At 44.6% G+C, this 15,489-nt stretch overlaps 1 pseudogene; it reads left to right on the top strand.

Annotated features, from left to right (window-relative positions):
• The first annotated feature begins 696 nt into the window (after positions 1 to 696).
• Positions 697 to 1,275, top strand: LOC121659468 (annotated as a pseudogene).
• Positions 1,276 to 15,489: the final 14,214 nt, after the last annotated feature.

Below are 15,489 nucleotides of genomic sequence, written 5' to 3'. Positions count from 1 at the left end.
GTAATATAAGGACTCTTATAGGCTGTATGTAAATGCTATAGGATTTGTATCTTATATTAGATTGGTTAGTGACAATTAGAATATTCAGTACAGAAGATGATTTATTGTATTGTAACCAGGACTTCAGACATTCTCTCTCTTCTTCTCTATTCCTCTCTTCCACTTCTACTCTTACTTCCACTCTTGCTCTTACACCCTCTCTCTCTCTCTCACCTGCTTACTCTCTTGGGCCTGCTCAGAGCTGAGTCAGGCAGCTCTGAGCAGTGCCCCAATACCCACGCCCTTTACAATAAACCGACTGTGTCCCAAGACCTGCCTGTAGAGATCTCCATCCGTCTCCGTCCCGACCGAACCCGCCCGTAACCTACAGAGGCTGACTGGCCTGTAATTCCCTGCATCCTCCTTCTTACCCTTCTTGAAGAAAGCAGGACATCTGCTTTATTTTGATTCTCAGTAGCTCCCCCAGTTGATGTGACCCTCCAAAGACAATTAAGAGTGGCCTCACAAGGGCATTGTCAGTTCTGGCTTCATCTGTCAGGTTCCATAGACTTCTGTGTGTCCATTTAGTTTAAATGTTCCCTGTCCTGATCTTCCTCCGCCAAGGTAAGTCTTTCTCATTCTAGACTTTCCCACGGTTTCCAGAACCTGGAATTCCTAAAGGCAAATCTTATCCACAAAAAACAAAAGAGTGAGTATATGAAAACCTGTGTGTCTACAGCCTCCTACTGCAAACTTGCTTTAATCAACATGTAATTGCTTTGTCTGAAGATACTCTGAAAACCAGAGCTAAGTCATAATCATATTAAATGACTGCCAGCTAGTGCTGGTGACCTGATCTACCTTCGGGAGGTTAATTGGCACAGCAGTCACCTGGAGTCAGTCAGTATCACTCTCTGCAGCTCCACCCTTCAAACAGCCCTTGGACCTCAGCCAAAACAAAACCAAACTACTTCCAATTCAGTTTTGGGAACTGCGAGAATTTGTTATTTTTAAAGCTTGATGACAATGAGTAGATTATGTTAGACAGCCTGTTCTGAACAGACTAATCCAAGTTTTCCCAGAACACGGCTCCAAATACCATTGACTTTATTAGCTTGCACAGAATGGGCAGCCATAAATTACTGAATGTATTATGGTTGTCACCTCCTTCCTTCTCGCCCTTGTGAAGATTTGGAATTGGCTAGAACTTGCCAGGTTTATGAGTTGAAGAGAGCAGGTAAAGGGAGTTGGAAACTACCCATCATTACCTTCCAGCAAGAAGGGCAGGGGCTTTGAGGTTCTGTTCACTTGCCAGCACTGCAGCTTCATGCAGCCCTCCTGCTGCCAGCATGTGGACTCTGCTGCATGCTGTCCCTTGTCTTTTCATCAAATAAACAGCTAAATGTTTAAATTTATTTGTACATTTACTTTGCAAGGTATGCATCTGAAGTAAAATCCCCTCACTTCCGTGGAATGGCTTCTTCTGCCTTACTCTTCGTTTTTCCTTTCTACCCCCTCACCTGAGGCTTGCAAAATTACATTTGTGAAGCACAGAGGTGTTAAGCAAGGAGCACTGAGAAAAGAAAAACTTACAAACCAATGAATAATTTTGTATTCATAGCAGGGTTTGAATAATGGTCCCTAGAACCGCATGCTGCGAAAGGAGGAGAAAACCAAATATTGAACAGATGCTCATTAGAAAAGCACCAGCCATCCCAAACCCTGAAAGACACAGGAGTTCTGTGGGGGGAAAGCACTGCTAGACCATGTAATTAAAGGCTGTATCAGAGCATCACAGGAGGCTGCAGCAAGGCTACCCTGGGTTTGCAAGCCTGGCACTCTTAAAACACAACCACTTGTCATTTTCTGGGGTAAAAAACAGGAATACAGGACACAAACTGTGCTGTGCGTGGTTCCAGAGACATATTCCAAGGGGGAGCTGAGAGCTCAGGAGAAGGGACCTCTGCCACTTGATCCAACAGGAGAGCTGGCAGCAGCATTTATTTGATATCCTCTCACTTGTACACAGAGTTGGGGTGAGATGCTTTGTGCTGGCACATATCTGGGCTCCTCTGGCATTTGCCGGTGGTAAAAAGGACCCTGAAGTGCCAGACAGCAGTCTGACTCCGTGGGTGTTTTGGTGAGGCCAGTATTGTGTCTCTGTGTGCCTTACCTGCACAAGTATACAGTTCTGCCAGGATGTTTCAACACAAGTGAAATAATACATTCCTCTCTGGCTCCATTTTGGAAAACTGTGGAACTACTTTGGCAGCAAGTTTGGAACAAAAAGTCAGTTTCACACAGACAGTCAAAATGAAAAATTTAATGTCTGATGGGTTTATCTGGCACAGCCATCAGCAGTTTACAACAGAGGTGTGTAACAGAAGCATTGAGCAAACCAGCCCTGCCCCAAAATAATGTTCGGATTGAGATGCCATGATTTTATTGCTTTTTTTGTGGAATACAGGTTCTTAGAGGGCAGATCTCCAGATGTGTTGGAGAAGGAAGAGCAATTGCTGTCGGATTATAACACTCCCAAAGCTTTCTGAAGAGAAACACCAGAAGAGAAGGCATTTCTGTATTCTAGTGAGATATAAAAACACCACAAACATGGACCAGCGGGACTAGCTTTCCAAGCCTGTATCCTGCAACAATTTTGACTCTGGTTAATGGAAAATAAGTCTTGCAAGCTAATGAATGCAAAATTCAAAAGAATCCACTGGGAAGCTCCCAGGAATTAAAAAACCCATGAACCTTCTGTTATTTTCTGGGTTTAGTTTTACTCCTTAAAGCTCTGCACCACACTTTTCAAGCTATACAAATCATCAACACCTCTGCCACACCTAACCGCATCCTCTGTGGCTCTAGTGGTAGCTTTTAGCCTATGGCATGAGCTGGGGAAGGTACAAAGCCACCTTTCTGCAGGGGTGAGGAGAAGGAAAACCATTTCTTGGAAAATTCCCCTCTCCAACCTGTGAAATTTATTTCCCTTTCCCCCAGGTGTCCCCAGGAGGCACCTCTGTGGCTGTAGGGGAGCCAATTCTTGCTGTAGTACTAGACTCATCTTGCCTTCTCAGCTTGATTATCTGCTCTGAGCAAAGCCTTGGCTTCTGCAGCTCTCCTCTGAGTCACCCTTGCAGCACTGGCACCTTTTGTTGAAGGCAACAAATCTAATGCAGAAATTTCTGGGTTGTTTTTTTTTCCTTCCTTTTGCTTTCTCCTTTCCCTTTGTTTCCTTTCTCAGCATGAGTGATGAGCCTGTAGAGGTGTTCTGCGCCTACGGATTTCCTATGTGACTAGCTTTAATGTAAGGCAATAAATACTGCAGTCTATCTACCAGGAAGAGTAAGTAGCTCTGTGTGTGTATATATAGATACACACACACCAATATAACGATATGTGTATATAGAGAGCGAGCACAATGTAAGTACATGTAATTACAAGGAGGTAAATATAATGGAACAGCTTGAACCTAGTGGAAAATTTCTTTTTTAAAAAACGTTAAGTTTCCAGTTTTCACTGATGCATTGAGCATTTGCAAAAACAGCCAAGTGCTCATTTTAATAGCAAACTAAAATACCACAGACTTCCTCTTTGATTCAAATAACTGTATGAAAGAGTTTCCCCAAGATAAGGTTATTTGCTTTAGGAAACAAAAGCCTCTGTTTGCCTGGAACACAAGTGCCGATGCTTTCTCCCAGGCAGCTGATGCCGCAGCCCCAGAGGAAGCAGATGGCACACGGTGCTCCCAGGCACAGCTTTGACCTGTGCCGACTGGTCCCTCCAAAATTGCTTTGCACTTAGCTTCTGCGTGGAGTGAGGATATTCTGAGATCCCCACGGAGACCAGGGTGTTTTCACAACCCCACCTGCACCCTCTGAGAGCCAGGTGTCTCTCTTTGCTGGCATGCGGAAGGATACACTGGCAAATCGGAGCAGCTGGAAGATGCGCTGTCGGGGTGAGAGACTTCCAGATACACACATTATTTCATAGACACCTTGCAAACTGGGGGCCACCATGCATTTATGTTCCACACAAACACATGATTTACCTTAGCCAAGGTACAGGTGAGATCCAGCCTCAGTAGAGGTCAGTAACTAATGAAAGACAAACCATGCTAGACACACAGCATGTATCTCAGGCACAGATCCCACTGGGCCAGGATGCCCACTAGTTTGCAGTAGCTCAGCTCTAGGAGTCACCAGGTTGCTGTATTTATGCCAGGTGACAATCAAATGCAACAATTATCAGTAAGCTTCCAATGTACCATGCAAAAAAATTGTCTAAGTTTTGAACAAATCACTTCTCAGCGTATGTACCTGTGGGAAATAAATAGGTTTTGGAGTTTTTTTCCAGAGTCCCCAAGCAAGAGAATGAATATCTGTGCTATAGTATAAAAAAACACCATCAAAGTTCCCGTTATTACCAAACTCTCAGCTTTTGGGACCCAAAATCCAATTCCTTTTGAAAGCGTAAGAGAACACAAGCTGCCCACTGCCTCACAGACATTTACACCTGGATTTCTCTTCCCTTTAAAAGAGGCGTACAAGGAGTATTCCAAGAAAAGGCATCTACAGAAGTGTATCCTTCAAACTACACACTACTTAGGATTATAAGTGGTGCTGGCCTCATTTTGTTACTGCTGCTTTGAATCACCAAGGCAGCTGGACACAGACTTAGGGTGGTGTATTAATTAACCTTTAAATAAAAAACACACTCACATTTGACTGAAACATCTTGCTCCAGTCTCATGTTGCCATCCCTTTGAGGTGCAAGCTGGCTTCCAGGGGGCTGCCCTTACTCATATCAGGGCTCCATTTTGAGCTGTAGAGGCTGAGAACATGCAGTTTTCAACTGTGAGTATTGAAAGGATGGAGGCATTGCCATAATTCTTCCTGGGAAAGGGCCAGCAGGGAAAATCCAACCGAGTTGCAGCTGCTACTTGCGTTCCCTTCAGCCCCTATACAAATACCAACTCCCTGAGCACAAGTAACATTTAAGTGACTACTACCATCTCACTTCCACCTTACCACATTTGCACAGCCTTTGTACACTGGATAAATGGCAAGACCAAGATGGGGATGATTCTGTGGCTGCCCATGTCACCATCTTCATGTCATCTTGAAAGGAAGAGGTGATGTCTGAAATTTGCAGCCAAAATCACTATTCCTAACTTCATTTCCACTTTCCTGCTCCCAAAAAAAAATCCCAAAACATGCACCATTTTCAACCCAGCTGCCAACATGAATGCAGCCTATTTGTACCACCTGTTTCTCAGGTAAGAAAGCAAATTCAGGTTATCTGCCTGATCCCAGCCTTGCTGACGTTAATTGCAGTGCTTGCTAACCCAAAGCCTGACCCTGTTGCACTCCCCAGCATAATTTCCACTGACTTCAAAGAGGTCCCAGGACTGGCGCAATGGCTCCCACAGGCTTGGCACCAGGCTTTAAATCACTGTACAGAGTCACTTGAGAAGCTGTCGGCAGTCAGAAATGAGTCATTAGTATGCTGCCAACAGAGTATTCAGTGACAAAACCCAGCTGCCACTGTAGTCAAGAATGCAGTTTCTTCAGCTCTACTGTAAGTCTTATTAGCATAGAAATCAAGTGTATGTATGTAATTGAATTTCTTTGTCACATCCAACTATGAGATTTTCCATCAATCCTGATTGTTGCTAAATTTGAACTAACAGCCCATATTTGCACTTAAGCAACATCTGAAAGAGGACTACACAGAGAAAGACTTTCCTAAGTCAACACATCCTAGAAAACAGCAGCTGTGCAAAGGCAGAGGCAAGCAATATTTCATTTTCCTCCCCATAGCACTCTATCTCTTGGCACCTCCGCTTTAAATCTGGGTTCTGCTGGCAGCTTTGCATTTTCTCTCTGCAGAAAAGAGCTGCAACGCAGCCGGTGCAAAAGCAGGGGCTGTCCCCAGCAGGAGAGTCTGTCTGCAGGATCTGTCAGGATGTCATGGTGCTGGTTACTGTTGATTAGGAAGTGAGATAATGCTGTAGGTAAAGTTCATTTTAGTTCACTGGTAAACTCAGCTCCTGGAAAAAAAAGAAGGAATAAAGCCAAGAGGAGAATAGCAAAAGTGTTGAGGAGCATAATCTCAGGGTTGACTTCGCTGGCATAGGAATGGCCGTTCAGAGGCAAAATGAGTGTCAGAAAGAGATACACAGGTTGTCTCTGCAGGTTTGGGGTGTGCTGGGGGTAGGTAAGGATTGACTAATCTAGCCTGGATTGAGAATGCAGCCACCATCACCATGGCTGCCTTTTCAGTGGTTATTTCTCAAGGGACTGTATTAACCCAGTTGAACCACCTAACCATATTTTCCTATGTTTTCCAAGCACAACTGGGGTCTAAACCACAGACACCTGATGACGTGGCAAAGAGATAGTGAGGGAGGAAATTAAATATCCTGTCCCTATGCAGATGGTCATTGTAGATCTTGATTAGGTTTTGTTGCTAATGACTGTGTTGCGTACACACCCCTCCAGCTTTGCCACAACAACTCTTCTCCAAGGTCACTATCCCAAGCAATCTACAAAGTCATCAGCCCTTGCCCATGAACTCAAGAAACCGAGCCCTATAAACCCCAGGCAGCCTAATACCAGAGTGGGGCCAGAGCCAGGGCACAAGATGGACCCAAGGACCAAATGTAGTCACTCTGCAAAATTTCACAGTTCATTCTATTGCAAGATCCTGACCTGGACCAATTTCCCCTGAGATGGCCACAGATTTTCAGGAAACATGACTGTTACTCCTACAGCTCTCAGGACCTTTGTAAAGCAGGATTTTGCTCCTGGTTTTTTTGCTGTTGTTGTGGTGGGTTTTTTTGTGGTTGTTTTTTTTTTTTTTTAATGGTGATAGCTGCAATTAAATAGAGACAACAGGGGCAGAATAACTTTTAATATTGGATGCTCTGTAAGTAGCAAATCACAGTCAGATTTTTCCCAGTATGTTGCAATGTCATGGGATACTATATTATGAAACGGGTATCATCACCGACTGATGGGAATGAGCAGACACAGAGTTCACTTCGGAGTTCAAAAGTTCCTGCTGAATTTTTTCTTCCTCGAGCAATGAGCCCCAAGATCAGGTGTCTTCTAAGTCAGTCAGAAGGAAGGAGTGAGCTCCTTTCTCCCCTGCCACAGTAAAATAGAAACATCAAGGAATTCCCACCATGAGCCATGATCCTGAGCCTTGTCTTCCACTGGGCAGCCCTGGGATGCGACCAGGATGGACGTTCCTTTTAGGGAATCCTGAAGAAGGAAGGGAGGGGGGAGGCTCTGTGTGCGTAACATTAGCTTTTCCCCGTAGTTTCCATCCATGCTGCCAATTAATTACTTCACTTTGGTCAAATTGTGTCACTTTGTCTCCCTTTGGATTACTGTAAAATTGACTTTTGTTGCAGGCTGGATTTATCATTATTTCATTTTTCGCTTTCACTCCAGGGAATTTCATTTGCTACTGTGATTTCAGTTATTGTGAGCTCGTCATTTTTCAATTTTACACAAAACTTCAGGTGTAGAAGGTAATAATTTAGGAAAACATAAGGATTTTAGAGAAAGGAAACAGTGATCTGATGGTTATTGCAAGGCTCTATCAGCCAGGCTGGGAGACCTCCCACACTAACCTGTGTCTTCCTTTGCCTTTTTGGCTCAACAATGCCAAGCAGGTACCAGCCTACCCTCTGCAAAGAAGGGTGAATTTTGGAGGCATGAAGTAACTTCAGTTAACACTTGTAGAATGCTCTCTGCAACAAAACCTTACTCCTGCAGGAGCATGATCCCAGCCCTGTCCTTGAGTTGGTGTTTTTGGCACTAAGTGATATAAAACCGGGATTCCTCTGACATCACCATTTGTCAGATCCTGTTGCAGTGCATTTGCTCCAGCAAAACACTTAGCACTAGCTAGTATTGCTGCCAGCCTCTCTTGGGGAGTTTTTTCTTTTTCGGCTAGTTTGCTAATTTAGTAAATATTTAGAAATCCATGTTCTGATAAAACCGCAACACTGGATACCATTCCCTTTTGTTCAAAATTGTTTACAGAAATAGGAACAATTATATGAAGATTCCTAGCTAATACTCACTGGGCTAAAGGCAAGAGATCCCAAAAGGGGTAAAAAACGGATGGGAGGAAAAATGGGAATTTATTACAGTAGTTCAACAGTGCCTTGAATCCTGCATAGCTGAAGCTCTGTTTCCAAACAAAAAACAGAAAGAATTCAAAAATAAGGCAGGGAAAAACAAGGTTCAAGACAGAATATCAAATGTTAACGGTCAAAAGCTGACAGAAATATGGGAAGAGGCTGTCTCTAGCACGTGGCACAGAAAGCCAGGTTGTGCAAAGCTGTTGGGAGACATCTCCCAGGACACCTTATGCCCAGAGAAGTGCTTCTGCTGAGCCCAGGCCCCTAGGTTTCCTACCCACTGGTGCTCCTTTTGCTGGACCCCTATTGCACACCGGTGCCCACTGGTCTGCCCCCAACCCACCAGGAGCTGGTGTCCCTGCCCCAAGCATTTATATCCACAGGAATCAGCAAACCATGGGAGCAGCCACCCAGTGGGCACAGGTCTCCAAACCAAAGCAAACACAGCTGACACCAGACGGTCCAGCTCCAAAGTCCAGACTATTTTAGGAGGAAATTCCCAATTCCCACCAGTCCTTAGCAGGCCTGAATATTAAAGAGAGGCCAGAATGCAACCCAAAATGTCAACAAGGAAATGTTGTGCCCTTGAGGAAACTAAAGGCACCTGTTGACAACAGGCATTCTGGGCTGAGCTTCTGACTACCCAGTCCAGGAACTTGCCAGTGATCACTGCTGCATGGTTTTTTCTCCCAGGAATGAAAAAAAACCAGGAAGGCTTCCCAGTCCCTGCAGCTGCTGTGGCTATGCTGAGAGCAACACCCATGGTAGATGGTTAAAAATGGGTTCAGCTGTATCCATAGGACAAATCTTCAGCCAGCCCACAAGCAGGCAGTTGCCCCTCGAGTGTCCAGGCAGAGGTCAGCAACTGTACAACCTGAAATTGCTTTAATTGTAGGACAATCACTTTCTAGTGTATTGAATAACTACCTATTTCAGACAGCACCAACCCCAGGGAGTCAGCTCCACTTTAAAAGGAAGGCTAATAGCATGGTTTACAAAGCACACACATGGCTTCTTTGAGCCAGCGTATCAAGATGGTTCTTTACAGGAGTGTAATTTACCTTGTCACAATGCAGGTCAAAGCACGAGGCTCTCAGTGCAGAGACTTCCTCCTGGATAATGGACTAGGGAGGCAATTCTGTGGGGAGACATTACTGTGTTTCAAGTCCCCCTTTTACCTGCCACCACAACCAGTCCAGGCAGGACAAAGAGAAAAGGGATGGAAGTCCAGTGCTTCCACACAGTGTTACACTGCATCCCCAGCATGAGTGCTCCCAGGGAACCCCCAGCACAAGCCCACTGAAGCTCTCCAAAGGAATTAGAATTTATTATCCTCTCTTCTGTCAAGAGTGTTGGGATAATCCATAGGATTTGTCTCTCTGTAGGTGCATCTATGAATGCTGTATCTGGTCCTGAACATTACTGAGGGTCTGCTCTTCTTTCACAGTGCAAGAATCTCATAATATGAAAGGAGCCCTCTTGCCTAACAACAACCCTTCATACACTTCTTCCCCTTAACATTTCCCATCAGCTTTCAAATCTTTGCATTCTTTCCCTCTTGACAGTTTAGTAAGATTACAGTTTAGTTCTAATTCCAGTTTAGTAAAATTTAAACTCTTCCACCATGGCAGGATAGGTGTCTCCTTTGCAGGGGGCTGAGCAGACAGAGAAAGGATATTCTGGGATGCACTACATGTCTTTGGCTCCTCTGAAATGTGAAAATAAAGCATGGCAGACCCCTGTCACATTACACCAGACTCTATATTTGAAAGGAGCACTGGGTATGCTGTGATCAATAGGGTAATTTGGGTGAGGCCGGGTACACCATCTCAATGTACATTACCATGTGTGCACCAAAATAACAGGGAGAGCTGCAATGCATTAGGACAGCGGCTGTACCTGAATCTGCTGATTCAACTCTCAAAGCTGCATTTAGCAGCTGTACTCTTTGAGCCCTGCAGATGTCTATTTTAATCATCTGTCTTAAAATATCAGCTGGTTTTATGCCCTATTCTGAGGCTTACCATCCCTCACAGAGGCTGAGTTGATTTCTCTAGGCACTGCCGTCCAATCAAAATTGCAAATGGGCAGGAAAGAGAGAATATAAGAGCAAGTTGCTTTTGTTTGTAGTTATTCCCACACATTTTGTACAGCTTGCAGCTAAAACACCTTGGGAGGGCAGAGCTGCAGAACCTGAGCCTGCCATCTGGATGAGACCAGAGGGACCCTTTCATTGGAGATCTGAAACATGGCCAGTTGAGGCAAAATCCTCATAAAAAGCAGAGATTCAAGTCAGCAGAGATGTCCCTTATCCAAGACTTCCTCCTTCTATTCTGACTTGCTGGCTAGGAAACATGGCACTGAACAGCAAAGAAGCTGTTCCTTTACATGGTAAAACATCCTGCCACAAAACAAGCCAAGGGTCCTTCCTAAGCCACAGTCACAGCATCAATTCATCAATTTGTCCACTGCCCTTTTGGGCTATTTTTTAGTAAAAACTTACGAAAAGAAATTCATAATGTTGTTCCTCTGTTGAAGGCTCTTCTCCCTCTCACTGCTGTGCTGACCCACACACTGACCATCCAAGGTGTGCTGTGCTCATGTAGTCTTAGTATTTTAGCTATCCCCAATGCACCTGCAATTTGTGCAGACAAGAGCCTAGGATCACCTGTAATCTTGTTAATTATTATAATTATGATCATTAAGGACATATTACAGAGCTCACTGTTAATGGGAGCTTCCATAAACACTTTCAGCCAAAGCAGCCAAGGCCAGATCTCCATACACAACTCTTCGTGACTTCCAAAGGAGGATGAGTGTGAGGTGTGGGATCTCATGGTCCTCTGCCCTACATTCTCAACCATGGAGCTTTGCTCATCCATGGCCTGTGTCTGTTACTCATCATTATGAAGCCAAGGCCTTAAGCACATCTCCTTGTGGCTATTATAAGGAGGAAACACCTAGGAGGAAAGGAGATTGCAATGAGTTGGGCATCAGTCTCTTCTCCAGCCTCAAGCTGCACCAGGGGAGATTTAGATTGGATATTAGGAAAGATTTCCTCACAGAAAGGGCTGTTAAGCATTGGAACAGGCTTCCCAGGGAAGTAGTTGAGTCATTATACTCAGAAATATTTAAAAGACATGTAAGTGTGGTACCTGGGGACATGGTTTACTGGTGGACTTGGCAGTGCTGGGTTAGCTGTTGGACTCAATGATCTTAGAGGTGTTTTCCAACCTAAACATTTCTATGATTCTTTGATTCTAAGAGGTGAAAATGCTGTCTGGGAGGGTGGGCCACAGCCCAGCAGCTAGAGGTGGGAGTGGTGTGAATGGCTTGTAGATTGGTGGCCCATTCCAACAACCATAAGGAGAAGATACTTGGCTTTGGCCTCTGACATGAGCCTGTTTCGCACTTGTCCTGGCCAGAGCTGATGCCTATCTTTCATATTGCAAGAGTGGATGAGGTGGCTCCAACCCTTGTACCACAGTCTGCCCGAGGAGGCAGTCGGCCTTGCTCCCCAAGGCAGCAGCTGCAGGTGAGTGCAGGTGAATCATTTGCGTGACTCACAGCGATCTTTTTGTTACAATTACACCCTTCAGGACGGAGTTTAGGCTCTTCCCCTGGTCAGCCAGGCTTTGCAGACACCAAGCCAGACCTTTGCAAGGCACCTGTGTTTAGAAGGATGGGAGGAGGCTTGCCCTCTGGAGACAGCAGCCTCTCATCACAGCAAAACAGCTTGAGTGAGTTATGGGTTCTCATGCAGTGTCATGCAAAACTGTCAGGCTCCTGGAATGTGTATGACTCTCCGTATATCTCAGAGAGCCAACTTAAAAACAGATTCTGAGGGCTTTTACACTAATAAATGCTAAATAAGTTTTAGCTGCTGTTTTCAATTTTCAAAGCCCGCTTTGTCAGTGAAAACCCGCGTCCTCCTAGCTATGGCATGGCAAACTCTGCTGATGGTTATTCCGCCAGCGCTTACAACACATCGCGTTAGGTGGTCCTATCTCAGGGCAGGAGACAGCTGATGGATGGGGAGGGGAAACTGATATAGCCTAACCATGAGATCTCACTGCCTGCCTGGGAAATAAAGGACACAAAAATATAACTGCGTGGGAAGGACTTCTAAGAAGAATTTGTCTCAAACCATTTCTGGAAACAGATGATAACATTATTTACTCAAATACAGGAAGCTTGAGATTGCAATGAATGATGAAAGGGTGAGGGGGAGAAATATGTACTTTCCCCTCCCCCTTCCCAAAAGATAGAAGTAAAATCCCCACCAGCAAACCCCTGGTTGTTAGGCTGTGCAATCATAAGCTGATATATCCCTCTCTGTTTGTGCATGTGCCCATCTCACACCCACACACTACTGCCCGTCCTCCTTTGGACCCTAATGCCAGGGGCTCTTTCCAAAGCCAGGCATAGTATCCCACAGAGAAGAGTCCAGCTGTTGGGATCTTTCCCAGAAATCAAACACTGCCGCATTGAAGCTTTTCTGGCCTTTCAGCAGTTAATCTGGGATACCCAGACACCCTCTCCAATGAGAAGGGATGGAAGCGAGGGGATGTGCTTAAAAGCTTTCACATTTATTTATTTATTTGTGTTCATGTTTATGTAAATTTTGTATAAATCTAGATTGAACTTTGGGAGATTGAGCTCTCAAATACAGAATCCAGCTGTTTGAAATCATGAGGAATGTACATTCCCACCAGCAGAGTAAAGCCAAAATATAAGAAGGCAAATAGCCCAGCTAGCCAAAAGAGGGGCAGACAGGGGACTAGCTCTCACAGAACTGTATCCTCTCTCCTTGTGTATTTATTTTTTTTATTGCTGCTGCTTACTCTGTGAGGGGGGGAATAGATGCTGGTTGTTTTGGAACCCACCGCAACATGAAGCATCTGTCAGCATCTACTCAAAACAATTCCCAGCCATGGGCTCTGCTATGCTCAAACCCAGTGAAAGCAGCACAGTCCCCAGGTGTTTTACTATGCTGACAGTCTGACTGATCTGGATTCAGCAGGATTTTATTTATCTCAGCAGTGCCAATCAGCCCAGCCACTGTGAATCTGCTGGTAGACCAAAGAGTGCCTCCTCATCACACTCCATGGCTCAGTGTACCCATAGAATCATAGAACCACATAGATTGTATTGGAAGGGACTTTAATGACCATCTAGTCCAACTCACCTTGCAGTGACCAAGGATATCTCCAACTAGGCCAGGTTACTCAGAGCCCCATCCAACCAGAATATTACCAGGGATGAAGCATCTATCACCTCTCTGGGCAACCCATTCAGGTTCCTGTTCCTCATTGTAAAAGACTTCTTCCTTGTATCTAATCTAAATCAACCCTCTTTTAGTTTAAAGCAATTACCAGTTGTACTATCCCAAGGCCAGCTCAGCTCCTGTGGGGCTTCAGAAAGCTGAAGATCAGAGTCATTCTGTTCTTGGCTTCATGGCACATTGACAGCATTCTCAGTCTAACTGCAGGATGCCAAGCACCAAGACAACACAAACTCACCATTTTCATTTGTCTGTCCTCAAAGCAATTCAGCTTGTTGACTTTGTTTGAGGGAGCTTTATGTTAGTACAAGTGTCAGCTGCAGATCCTTCTGCCAGCATCAGGCCACATCCTCAGCACAAGCTCCACATCATGTGTTTTGCAAAATTTAACAGCAATGTCAGCACATGCACATGCGCGCACCTGATCTGAACATGCACGTATGATGGGGCACTCCAGTGAGAGCTGCAGCACTGGCGATCTCTGAGGTTCAGGCTGCCACTCACTGACTTCAGACTAAGTTATATCTGTCTGTTAGGCACAGAAATGTATGTAACACCTCTGCAGAGCACATTGAAGTACCTGCTACAGAGATCAATCCTCTCTTCCCAACTATTACTTTATAAAAGGGGGAGAAGTTGACATTTTGAGCATTCTTTTAAGCCCTTAATAAATTATCAGGTTTTCAACAGCATTCTTTTAGTGAAATCTGTGAATATTGTAGTTATTATTACAATAAAGACTATAATAAAGGTTTTGACAATCTGCTTTGACTTCTAAATGTGGAATTGGGATTATAATGCAAAAATGTCTGTTCAAGTGGGAAAAAAGCTAATGTATCCTTAGGGCATGTATGTACTTAGCCTTGCACCCCAAATGAGCTGTGCAAGTACATGGATTAACAGGTCTCCATTTTCTATAGATAATCGTTTGCACACACGCAAAAATGCATTGGCAGAAAGGAATAACCAAGGGTGAAGTCAGCAATTCAGAGGTTAATTACTATCATTAAGAAAAATATCCCACTTCAGGCACATCAACTTTAAAGCTAGTTGGAAGTGGCCCTCTAAGAGGTGGAAGCAGCGAACAGTCATAAATAGAAGCTCTTCAATCTGTGATATAGTAAGTGTGATGTGATACAAAGTCTGTGATAAAATTCATTGTAAAAGCGCCTTGCCAAATGAGAGAAGGGACAAATCAGTTCAATGAACTCCGAGAGCCCCTAAACCCAGACGGATCTGGGTTTACCACTGATGCCTAAGCTATTTTATCCCCTGGCCTGGCACAGCTCTGGGACTGTGACAAGTACTGTGACCTTACACCAGCACTTCAGAAGTAACAGGTGAGCCCTGATTCCTGCAACACTGGGACCCTGACTTCACCACTACAGAAAACTCCCTGAGTTTCTGTACAAACCCTCTGCAGCTTGAGGCCAGATACCATCTGCCCGAATAACCCACTTTTCTCTCCTCCTGTTTTCCAGACAGGAGGTCAAAGGGAGCAGTGCTCCCCCAAACCTCCCCTGATGGCTCTTCATCCTTTCAGCGGCCAACAACATTTTTCCTAGTCCTCAAGATGGTCTTTGCCAGTCCTTGTTACAAGAGTAGCTGTGGCTGAGCAGAGAGAGGTAAGAATAGTACTCGTGGGTGGATACACCTTGGGGACAAAGTGAACACTTCATCTGAGCACATGCAATTGCCTCCTGCTGACTGATGCGCTTCAATGTCAAAAATCATGTATTAGCATTTCGGTGACGGGTTTTTTTACATTCACGATGCCTGTGTTACAATGATACCCCTCCAGAGCCCACTGGGGACTGAGTGCTGGTAATTAAAATGATTCAGATCATCCTTATTTACGCTTTTCCCAGTGAAACTGCCTTGATGACACTTCCCTTAAATGCTTCTGCAACACCTGCCACTGCAGAAAATCACTAAGGAATGAATTACAGTCATGATTAAGTTTCAGCTTTCAGAAAAGAAAATGCTTGAACTAAAACCCATCACCTGTCTTGATACAAATTAAAAACATTGGTTTTCTTCAGTAAGTCAAAGCTCCAAACACTGCAGC

Source organism: Corvus kubaryi, unplaced genomic scaffold, assembly GCF_017639235.1.
Source record: "Corvus kubaryi isolate FWS band 111438036 unplaced genomic scaffold, C.kubaryi_AGA036_p1.0 137, whole genome shotgun sequence".
Lineage (NCBI taxonomy): Eukaryota > Metazoa > Chordata > Aves > Passeriformes > Corvidae > Corvus > Corvus kubaryi.
The sequence above is the reverse complement of the archived record's forward strand: the minus strand, read 5'-3'. Positions and strand labels throughout refer to the sequence as shown.